Genomic DNA, 12,335 nt, shown 5'->3' with positions numbered 1-12,335 from the left:
ACTTACCCCACCCCACTGCCCAGCTTACAGTTGTGAAGAGGGCACATGGGTAAGAGCACCAGAGATGCTAGTATGTGTTAGTTGCCCCACATTTCTTCAAGCTTTGAATATATGCTGTTTGGACAGGTGTGTAGTACCATCTGTGGATCATTTTCAAAGAGTTATCCTCAATAATTGCTGATACAGTTTAAATGGTTTAATGAATAAAATTGCATTCTATAATGCTTTATCAATTTGCTCTCAAAACTGTCTACCACATGGCATGTAAATTTGCAGCAGAAGTGAACATCCCTCCTTGGAGCATTGTATACAGATGACTGGCATCTTATGCTTTGGGATGAAATCACGTATAGTCAAAACAACCTTTTAAAAACTGGAAAATGGCGTGTAAAAAGCACAGTATGGCACTTACTGGTGTATGATGACTGTTTTTAAGCTCCCAAACTTACTGAAGAAAACCTGGTGCAGAAAGAGCTTTTAAGCTCCCTGCTCTCTGTGCATTTAATTTGTGTGATTTCAACTAGCCACGCTTCAACTGCATAAAGTTGAAACCACATAGTCTTATCTGTGCACAAGCTGCAAGTCACCTCTATATCCTTGATATTTTACTCTTAAGGCAGGCATTTAAACTTAGGCATAGTAAATTTTGTTGACAGTTTTTGATGTATAAGAGGTGATCAGTTGTAATAAAAATCTTTACATGAGACCAGCTTGTGTGAATAATCTAGAAAGTGGCCTTCACTGTAGGACTGAACAAAGGATGTTAATGCAAGGTCAGAAAGAGCGATGAAGTGGGGAGAACAAAGACTTTTCCTTTGCTTCTTGTTCTTCAAATTGGAGATACTGAGTAGAAGTTCAAAGTTTGCAACCTTGAGTCGCTGAAGTTGAGCAGATAGGTGAATTCCAAAGTCAAGGTCCTCTGACACAGTTGTTTTAACTTCTTGCAAAAATGATTTGAAGGCAGTTAGTTAGATTTCTTAAATGTTTTAAACATTAAACCAGCTCTTCTGAGAAGCCCTTAAGTTGCTGGAAATACTATGCTGCCAATTCCTTTTATATCAATGTCACAAGGCTTTCTCTCTCTGGCTTTCTTGGTTTCCTGCCTTGGCAGTCATATTGGAGGCCTTGTTTGGTCACAGTAGCAGTCTTCCAAGTGGGACAAGTACCTGAACAATAAGTTGTGAGGAGTTTCTTGCATGTGAGCAATAGCCCCCAAGGTACTCCCAACAAAGGATGTGAAATGTTTGGTGACTCTGGTTGTTTTAGCATGGTTAGGGGAGCTACATTTGTGGTGAGGGTCAGAGCATGCTTCCATTTAGCTCATGAGACGTCACTCCCTCTTCCCTAGGTTCAATTCCTGACATCTCCAAATAGGAGATTCCTGTCTGAAACCTTGAAGAGCTCCCCCCAATCAGTGTAGAGCAGACTTCCCTAACCTTGTGTCCTCCAGATGTCTTAGACTGAAAGTCCCAACTGCCCCAGTCAGCATGGTCAATAATTAGGGGTGATGGGAATTGTAGGCCCAAACATCTTGAAGGCACCAGATTGGGGAAGCTTGATGGAGACAGTGTTCTAACTAGATATTAGGCAGCTTCTTTTCCTATATAAGAGTGAATTCTTCCCTCTTTCTCCCACTTGGAAAAAAATGTGTGTGAAGTATCTCTCCATGACCTAAATTGCTTTACAGACAATTTCATTAAATTGGCGGGGTTTGGGGGCACTTTATGTAATGACACAGTCTTCCATTAGCTTTTGGGGTTACAGGAAACCCTTCTGTTTCAGTACCTCTTGGGAAAAAGTGCTCATGTTGGTGCAAAGTTCTTGTTGAGCTAGGGCTGGGGAGACCAAGCTAAGATCTCCACTTAACCCTGAGAGGGCCTTCTCAATATTTGCTCCCAGACTTTGGAACTTCCTTTCTAGAGAAGGTAGACTGCCTCCCTCCTTGGTGTCCTTCCGCTGGCAGGTGAAGACTGTTTTATTCTGATTGGTGTTTTGGAGCTGACTGATTTTTAAGGAAATGACTCTCTGCTGTGCTTTTTTATTATTTGTATTTTAACAGATTTTTTTTTATACTGTTTTAACTCTAGTGGAGTTTACTGACTTCCTGATGATTCTGTTTATTGGATTCTCTTTTAGCTTTTTGTATTTTATCTAAGCTTCCTTGAGACCCAGTCTGTGGAAAAGGTGAGATGATGATGATGATGATGATGATGATGATGATGGTATTCCTCTGTGGATCATCTTGAGCCAGTCACTATTTGTCAGCCTTTCCTACCTCACAGGGTTATTGTGTGGGAGTGAAGAGAGAATCATGTATGCTGCCTTGAGATCCTTGTGGAAAGGTTGCAATATACATGCATACATTCATAAGGACATATATGTTGCTTTGACTTTGCATCTGTGATGCCATATACCTGCCCTGTTCAGTAGATCTTAAGGGCATTTTAATCACAGTTTAGCACATGGTATAAGAACATCTGATGTCTGCAGCATTTGCAGAACTAGAAAGCTGTAGACAAGATCACCCTGTTTGAGAGACTACTGGGAACCCTATATAACAACAGAATATTCTGTATCTCTGTGTGTATTCATTAATAATTTCTCCTTGCTTAGAGATGCAAATGATGTAAACCTTTTCCCCCCTACTCCTTTCCTTTGTCTTCCAGGGCTCCAGTGCGTCTGCTGTGGAGAAAGAGATTGGTGTAGAACAGATTCCTGGGGATGAAAATTACTTTGGCTTGGTCAATGTGAGTAGCTTTTCTGTGTCTGGGTTTGTATTTAATAATACCTTCTTACTTCCACCTTTTGGATTCTAAAATGAAAAGTATTTTTTCCTGAGCAGCTTCAGTTCATGGGTGCTGCTACTGATACAAAATTGAAAGAGGCTTAAATTAGCACCCTGTGATGGGCAAGCTCCATCTTTTTATCTATATTTATTTGATGAGCTTAAAAAAAAGCAAACTAAAGAGAGTTGGTTTTTAAATATCTGTTGCTTTCCTTTTGGGGCAAATGCTAAGTATTTACAAAGACATGCTAGAGTAGAGATTACATTTCAGCGAAACTTTTTACCGCTGATGTATTGTAATTATTATTTATTAAATTTATAGACCACCCTTCATCCAAAGATCACAGGGTGGTTCACCACTTAAAAATACAAAATGATAACACAAAATACACAATAAAAAAAAACAAAGCAAAACACCCCCCAAATGGCTGTAGAATGTTGAATCAGTCAGAGGCCAGACTGAGCAGGATTTAACCACTCACCTGTCAGCTGTTAAGTGGGGATTAAGTCCTGCTGGGAAAAGGCAACCATAACAATGCAAAATTCAGAACCACTCTCCTGCCCATCCGCTGATGTGATGTTATTTGATTGGCAGGCGGGCACGGTTGAGGAAATTGTCCAAATTGGACCTCTTATTGAGATAGTCTTGACCTATGGCTGCCTCCCAAGTAGTTTTATGTATTTAAACGTCTTTTTGCTTTTTAAAAAAAAGATATTTATTAAAATTTCCAATTTTTATACAAACAAAAAGAAAAAAGCAAAAAAATTTTAAAACACATAAAATTCACAATACTTAGTTTTCAATGACATATTTCCCTGACCACCTCATACCTCCCCTTCTTGTATTCCAATTCAAATTATTTATTCAGCAAATCCTTATCTCAAAGCATTACAGCTAAAAACCCCTTGATTTCTATCCGACATCATTCAACATTCATTAATTTTACAATGTTTCTGTAGATAGTCCTTGAATTTCTTCCAATCTTCTTCCGCCGACTCTTCTCCCTGGTCACGGATTCTGCCAGTCATTTCTGCCAATCCCATGCAGTCAATCATCTTCATCTGCCATTCTTCCAGAGTGGGTAAATCTTGCGTCTTCCAGTACTTTGCAATAAGTATTCTTGCTGCTGTTGTAGCATACATAAAGAAAGTTCTATCCTTTTTTGACACCAACTGGCCGACCATGCCCAAGAGAAAGGCCTCTGGTTTCTTCAAGAAGGTATATTTAAATACCTTTTTCAATTCGTTATAGATCATTTCCCAGAAAGCCTTACTCTTAGGGCACGTCCACCAAGGGTGAAAGAATGTACCTTCATTTTCTTTACATTTCCAACATTTATTGTCGGGCAAATGGTAAATTTTTGCAAGCTTGACTGGGGTCATGTACCACCTGTATATCATTTTCATAATATTTTCTCTTAAGGCATTACATGCCGTAAATTTCATCCCAGTGGTCCACAACTGTTCCCAGTCAGCAAACATAATGTTATGTCCAGCATCTTGTGCCCATTTGATCAGAGCAGATTTGACCATCTCATCCTGAGTGTTCCATTTCAGCAGCAAGTTATACATTTTTGACAAAATCTTAGTTTTGACGTTTAAACGTCTTTTTTCAACTGTTTAATATTTAATAATCTCTAAGTTGTATCCAAATGTATAACATAAAAACAGTAAGACAGTATCAATAAAACAGATATGTGACATAGAAACCATTAAAGCAATATTGCACAGATAAAAACAGAATTTCAATAATAGCAGGATCTAACCTTATGGGTCAGTGGAAACCTGGGCAGAAGGCTACATCTTTGCAAGGAGTCAGAAGCAACTCATGGATGTTGTTTTGGCATGGGAGAGGAAAGAGCATTTCATGCAAGGATAACTTGATTGAGTGTTCCCTCAAAGGCGCAGTGTAGACTTCAAAACTTTTGTTCAGTTGTCATGTCAAATTGATGAAACTGGTGGCATGTTTTGTGACAACAATTTCAGGTGTGAAACAACTTTACAAGCTGGCTTGTCCTCCCTCGGGGTAGTCAACAGCCATTCTAGAACTTTGACATTGGGGGAGATGGAAGGCAAGCTTTGGTTACAATACAAATAGCAGGATAGCAGGAAGAGGATCCCCAAAAATGCTTCTTACCACCCGCAGTATTCACATGGACAAATGTTTGACATAATATTTCCTGCAGTGGTTTTTTGCTCCTCCTCCTGCCTTTTTTGGTCAGAAGGAGCTTCTTCTTCAGTCCTACTGTTTTATTATCCTTACAGGTCCTCCGTCATGTTTTGTAATGATTTGAAAGGCAGCATTACTTTCTGGAAGTGTGCCAAGTTTTAAAGGCTGCATTTCCACTTGTTATCTTCGTAGACGCATATGGGATGGCTGCGAGAGCCCATCACCGTGACGACTTGCTTCCTTTACAGCCGGATTTTAAGCTCCGGGGCTAAAGCCTTCTTGCAGGTCTCTCAAGTGCTTTAGAGCAAGCTGAGGTTTTTGTCTGCTTCTTTGTTGCCTGTTTGGCTGCTTCTGAGATGTGACATGGGAGATATCATCATGAATCTGCAGGATTTAAGCAAATGCTAAACATTCAACTTTGAAGCAGGTGCAGAGCACTTCAGTTTTGATCAGTGCATTAGTGTTAGAGGAGGTATTTAACCTTTTCTGACTTTGATGTTATCCTAATTTAAATTGCCTCTCTGAAGCTGTGAGCCCTGTAGCAGAGAAATAAAGAGGTAAGACATATAATAGAATCATAGAACTGTAGGTTTGGAAGCAATGTTCGAAACTCCCATTGTTCTAAGCGCATTTTGTGACAGGGAATTTCATTAGCATGAGCAGTTTCTGAGCTCTGGGCACAATACTGCACCTAAGATTTCAGATTAAAATTGCAGAGTGGAAGGAAAGGAGAACCTTTTTCTGCCTCCCCACTTCCAGCTACTTTCTGAAGACTGGAGAAGAGACCCCCTTAAGAATATTAGAGGGTGGGCAGGGGAAGGACTAGACCATGTGAAAAATTAACATGATATTTTAGCTGCAGTTCGTTTATTTTCAGCTTTGTTTCCTTGTTATAAAAAAGCACACCTAGACATTCCATTGTTGTGCCCATAACTTACGTTTAAGGTGCCATTTAGGTCCTAGCTTTCATATCTCAGTTTCTACCATTGGTTGGAAGGGATCCTGAGGATCATTCAGTCCATGTACCTGTGTATTTTCTCCTTTTAGGTAGGAGGTCGGTTTTGTGCTGTTCTAGATAGGCTTCTGGTCTGATCTAGCAGGCAGGAGGTGATCTACACTGCTCCAGGCAATTTATCTGTGTCTAGGTTTCAAGACTGAAACTCGTTCAACAATACATGACTAGGCAATGCTCTGAGCACATTCATTGGCATCTCTAGAAACAGTGGTATCCAAGTCACTCTGGATGTGAATGATTCTGACTTCAAATTGCCTAACAAATAAGCAATAATGGACCTCTATGGAATTTTCAACACCCACTTGCGGGCTGCCTTTTGGAAACACCTGTTGAGAAAGTATGGTCATATGGATCACATCTTGCCAGATCAAAAGAACTGCTCTGGCTGCAGGGCCATTTCTAAACTCATTCTAATGTACTACTTCTACTTTTGTAAGTCCCTAAATATGTTGAAAAGGGATGCGGGTGGCGCTGTGGGTTAAACCACAGAGCCTAGGACTTGCCGATCAGAAGGTCGGCGGTTCGAATCCCCGCGACGGGGTGAGCTCCCATTGTTTGGTCCCTGCTCCTGCCAACCTAGCAGTTCAAAAGCACGTCCAAGTGCAAGTAGATAAATAGGTACCGCTCCGGTGGGAAGGTAAACGGCGTTTCCGTGTGCTGCTCTGGTTCGCCAGAAGCGGCTTAGTCATGCTGGCCACATGACTCGGAAGCTGTACGCTGGCTCCCTCGGCCAACAAAGTGAGATGAGCGCTGCAACCCCAGAGTCGGTCACGACTGGACCTAATGGTCAGGGGTCCCTTTACCTTTAAATATGCTGAAACTAGTGTACATCTAGGCAGGTTCTCTTGCGTGTTCCTGCCTAGATATATTTTGCCTAGAATGAATGAATATATATCTATATATCTATATCTATATAGCTATATATCTATATCTAGATACTGTACAGTGGTACCTCGGGTTACATACGCTTCAGGTTACATACGCTTCAGGTTACAGACTCCGCTAATCCAGAAATAGTGCTTCAGGTTAAGAACTTTGCTTCAGGATGAGAACAGAAATTGTGCTCCGGCGGCGCAGCAGCAGCGGGAGACCCCATTAGCTAAAGTGGTGCTTCAGGTTAAGAACAGTTTCGGGTTAAGTACGGACCTCTGGAACGAATTAAGTACTTAACCTGAGGTACCACTGTACTTTTCCATGTATGACGAGTTTTTTTATTCAAAATTAATGTTAAAAATGGGGGGTCGTCTTATACATGGATAGTGCAGAGGGGGGAGGGGGGATTGGTTGCAGCCGCAAGCAGGAGTTTGTTAGCAGCGATTGGGTGGGTGAATAGTGTCTGCTGCAAGGGCTGCTTTAGATTAGCTGTTGCTGTGTAAGTCGGATGGGTCATGTTTGTTTGCATCAAGGGCTGCTATGGATTGGCTACCGCTGTGGCAAGTGGGTGTGCGGTTGCTGGCTTCTGGTGGCGAGCCGGCATACACTTTGTGTGTTCTGTGGCGCATGTGAGTGGTAGTGTTTGTCAGTTGGGTGAGTGATTATCGGCATATCCCCCCTCCCCCAGCTCAATAACTTCATCCCCAAAAGAAGCTCAACAACTCTGAGCCATCTCCCCCCATTTTCTTAAATTGTAGTCCCCCAAAATAGTCTTATACACAGGGTCTTATACACACACCTAGGTATTATTATCACCCTTGGTGTTGACCTTCAGAGTTGAACCATGACAGGGCCTTATGAGTTGTGATTCCCTAGTCTTAGAATCAGGAAGGCTTGCCTGGCAACAGGACTGATGTCTTTTCTGCGTCAAGTGAAAACCTGTTTATGACCTTTTAGATATTTATGTTCTTTAGTTTGCTTGATGCTATAGAACATTAGGTGCTGTACTTTTATTGTTGTCTTTGTGTGCTTTTGAATTACTGCTCGCTGTTTGGAAAGCCTTCAGACGCGAAAAACAAGAAAAGAAAGTTTCTAAATAAGTTAACTAGCCTGCAAACACTTTTAATGGCGTTAAAATATTTGTATTACACGTTAATATTTGTATTACACTGACAGTCTGAAAGAACCAACTCCTTATTTTTGTCAATTTACAAAAACTTCTTCATTGCTAGAAATGACTGGGCAAGTGTAGATTTTTTTCCCCTCTCCCCAAGTTTGAGGGGCTTTATTGGACCTGTGCACTCTATGTATGGGCCCTGTACAAATGTCTAGTGTTGGGCAGGGTAGATATGTTGGCATAGCACTGGGTAGCATGAATCTTCCATTGGGGTTGCATGCTTTTATATCTCTAGGACTCTTATTGGAAGTTGAAAACTCGGATGCCACAACTAGAAAATCATGCACCAGCAAGATCACTCCAGGCAGAAATAAATAAATAATTAAATGAAATACATTTTGCACACATTATTTGGCTGCATGATCTTGTAAGTTAGAGTTTTTCATTTGCAAGTGCAGAAATGCTGCAGTTTTCACTTTTTTCCAGGGTGCCCTAATTATAAAACAACAGATTGGTAGGGAAGCAGTAACAGGATTCACAGAGCACCATAGGCATAGCCAGGATTTTTGTTAGGAAGGGGCAGGACTTTTGTTAGGGTGGGGGCAGAACCAACGTGATTGGTCAGTTAAGTATTTCTATTTTCATTTGATTGGGGGGGGGCGCTCAACTGCCCGCCCCGCTTGGCTATGTCCATTCAGAGCACTTATTACCAGCAGGGACAATGGAGGGGAGTTTCGGTGGTATGTTGTTGTTTTTGCATATCACCTTTCTTCCAAGGCAACTAAGGCAGTTCACAACATTAAAACACTAAAACAAATACATGATATAAAAGAAAGACCCACAGAGGTCTCTCACGCCAACTGGGAGCTGGTGATATGTGTACTCCCTGACCACAGGCTGATATGTGTGCTCCTTGGCCTGTGGTCTTCATTTCTGTTGGAGCATGCAGGTCTTCAGCAGCCGTAGGATAGGAACTGCAACAACATTTCTCTAAGGCAGCTGATGGTTCTGTGATGAGCTGTTGGTCTTGGACCTTTTCTTTTGCAGGGATGGTGGCAAACATTGTTTTTCCACCACTGTTGTGACCTTGGAGTGTTGTCCAGTGGGGTTTTTCCAGTTGGGGCCTCCTTCAGCTTGGCCCAGCAGATGATGTGAAGGAACTATCATGCTGTGACATGTTTGGCAGTGTCTTTGGGGGAGGGATGAAAGTGCCGTATGCAGAGTTCTTACAACTAGCAGGCTGACTTCTGTTGATGTAGAAAGGGATCTAATTCTTCAGTGGCTTGAGGGTCAAGCACTCCAGGATGCATCCTTCCTTGCTAGATTCTGTATCTCATCAGCCCCTATCCTCCTTTTTTCCATGAAATGAGACAGCCTTCAAATGTGACAGATGCAAAACAGCTGCTTCTAGCTATCTCCGGCACATTGCCAATATATCCTTGTAAACAGGAAATGTGAACTGGATGTCTCATTTTGCCCCCAAAGGCATCTTTCCCTGTCAAACACCACCAACTTTGAATTGTTTCCCACCCACCTATCCCCACTATAAGCTGGCCCAGAGGGAAAACCTCAGCCTGCTTGATTATTTGGAGCAATCATATCAGCTTCATGTTTTGGGGCGAGAGGTGGGTATTCTCAGCGGTACCACTGTGTGTCAGAAACCACAATCTTTGCCCTCCCCACAAGCCAGCTAGCTGCTTACTAGTCTTAACCCACGGCAAGAGCATTGCGTCTGCTCCCTCTTGAGCGGCATCTAGCAGGACAATTGTTTCCCCCCCTTCTCTGCCAAACCACATCACAAGGCTTTACAAGGGGGGGGGTTGTCTTCACCCAAGCCTCTACAAGTTACGCTAGAATTCCTCGTTTTAAATCTTATAAGTGTATCAGGATGAGGTTGAGGAAGGCTGACCAAAACGGGAAACACAAGTTGTTTAACAGAGCTAGCAATTTTAAATGTTGCACCAATGGCTTTGTTTCCACAGTATGTGCTATTTATTTCTGAGTTCTCCTCCTCCTCTGAGAGTGTGCATATGAGACTGAATTATACAGTCAAGCCATAAGTCCATTTAGCCAGCAGTTGCTTCTACACTGGCTAGCAGGGCTCTCTTTTTTCCCTGCCCCTTCAGCGGATTTGACTAGTTGACCTTGGGTTCCCATCCAGTTCTGTGATTCTGTTATTCTACCTCCTTCAGCTGGTGGGAGAGAAGAGATTGTGACCTGTGACTTTCTGCCCACAAACCAGGTGCTTTGCCACAATCTGTGCAATCAGGTTAGCCTTTCCAATGCTAGCAAAAATGTTTATTCCCCACTTGCTCAGCTGTTATGGAACTATTTTCAAGATCACAGGATATCTAATTTTAGACCTGAGCCAAAAGTTCTCTTGAGAATTCTTGGTTTGAAATTGTGGAGGGGGTTGAAGCTACACACACAGCTGCACCCTTTACCTTTTCTATTGTTGCTGGTTTCATTATGGGAGCTACTACCCACACTTAAACCCCCCCATCCCCCCCCCTTGGAATATTGTGGCGCAATCATGTTGCATTGTTCCAAGGGGCATTCAGGGAGGGGAATAATAGGTAGCAAGAACATTTGCTGCCAAAACAAAGCTGCCTTTCCCCTCCAATCCCCCTCCCCATTTTTCGAAATATATTTTTATTGAATTTTAATAATGAATCGGTTTCGGGGGGTGGGGATAAAGAAAAACTGTTTTTTAAAAGTAAGTTGTCACAATTTCCAGGAAAAAAACCATAGGATACAGTTATGTGATTTACTAAGTGAGTACCAAGAGGAGGAGGACACGTAGTCTGTCATTGCTAAGGGATCCATGGCCTAAATAAAAAAATAACATTTTTTTATTTCTAAAAACGAAGATTGAATGAATGAATAAACTTTATTACAGTCACAGGCCAGTATAAGAGAAACATATGAATAAAATAGTTGATGAATAAGAATTGTTAATTAAAACAGATACGAACTAAAAGACACGCAGTTAAAACAACTATAAGGGTGGAGCTTAGGGGAATATTGGTCTTGCAATATGGGCCTTCAGTTTAGGACTGGTTTCTAGCACAAACCATCCTTGGGCGAATATCCATCATGGCAGCGCAAAATCTAGCAACTGAGTATGTAACATCTGGGTTTTCATCCTGGAGTAGTAGGGAGATGTTGAGTTGTTCTGTGCATCCTGGGAATTTGTGCAGGATAAATCTGGCTCGTATGTCTACATAGTACTGGCAATGGAAAAGGGCATGTTCTGTTGTTTCCTGCTGCCTGGAGGCTCATGGGCATTTCCTCTCTTCATATGGTGTCTTCCTATAACGGCCTTCCTGAATGGCTGAGGGGAGGGCCTGACAACAGGCCAGAGTGAAAGCCCTTCACTGTTTTGAGATTTCAAGGTTGGTTATATACAGTGGATGCGCAGGTTGCGATTCTGCGCATGCGCAACCGCCGAAACTCGGAAGTAACCCGTTCTGGTACTTCTGGGTTTTGGCAGTCCGCAACCTGAAGCAGCTGTAACCCGAGGTATGACTGTATGGCATTTGGGAGGTGAAGTATCTTCTGGTTTCACTAATTAGAAATTTTGGGGACCTGGCTAGGCCAGCTTGGCGTTCTGTGTCTTCCACACTCTGTTTAATGTTTCTTTTAGGTTGTTCATGCCCCATGTCAAGTAAAATCTCTGTGTTGAAGCCTAGAGTAGTTATTATATTTTTCACAGCTTGTTTCCATGTTGATTGGAAATCATCCTTAATAGTCAGGAGAGCAAGGCCACTCAGGAAGAAAGTCTCAACCAGTAATTAAGAGTGGCAAGCCACACTCTGGCCTCAATTCTTATGGATCCAGTTTCAAGACGTATGGTAGCATTGGAGACATGTTTAGGCACTTGTAGAACACCATATAACAGCTGTGCAATCAATTTAGCCTCAAACAATTTGAGGGCTGCAGGTATATCGTGTCTACCCGAGGTACCTGAGGATAGCATTTGTGCTTCTGTGGGCATTCCCTGCAACATAGTCACCATGGGCTTTTCTGCTTCCCGATGAATGTGGGGCTATACCCAGGTATTTGAAGCAGGTGACCTGCTCATCTTGTGACCATTGGTGCACCATGCACGTGGTTTGGGCCTCTTGGCAAAAAATGCAATTTTGGTTTTCTGGTAATTGAGCTCCAATTGACCCTCCTTGCAATATGCTGCCAGTATTCTCGAGAGGATTGCTGCATCATCTGCGTAAAGCAGCACCGGAATATGCTTTCCTGTGAGTTTTGGAGGGTGGAAATTCATATTGTGGAGGTGGGGAATCATATCAATTGTATAAAAATTGAATAAACAAGGGGCCAATATGCATCCTTGCTTGACTCCCTTCTTGGTCTCTATTGC

At 42.2% G+C, this 12,335-nt stretch overlaps 1 protein-coding gene across 3 annotated transcripts in view; it reads left to right on the top strand.

The window, feature by feature from the left end:
• The first annotated feature begins 2,699 nt into the window (after window positions 1-2,699).
• Window positions 2,700-12,335, top strand: part of LOC128406159 (ubiquitin carboxyl-terminal hydrolase 46-like) — a 32,803-nt gene continuing 23,167 nt past the window's right edge. The window contains exon 1 of one of the 3 annotated variants that reach the window (XM_053373196.1): window positions 2,700-2,747. The gene's annotated coding sequence lies outside the window, so the exon portion shown is untranslated. Of the gene's footprint in view, window positions 2,748-10,692; window positions 11,356-12,335 lie in introns of those variants that run through there. The other 2 variants (XM_053373193.1, XM_053373195.1) reach the window with 2 other exon arrangements.

This window comes from Podarcis raffonei, chromosome Z (assembly GCF_027172205.1).
Source record: "Podarcis raffonei isolate rPodRaf1 chromosome Z, rPodRaf1.pri, whole genome shotgun sequence".
Taxonomy (NCBI): domain Eukaryota; kingdom Metazoa; phylum Chordata; class Lepidosauria; order Squamata; family Lacertidae; genus Podarcis; species Podarcis raffonei.
The sequence above is the reverse complement of the archived record's forward strand: the minus strand, read 5'-3'. Positions and strand labels throughout refer to the sequence as shown.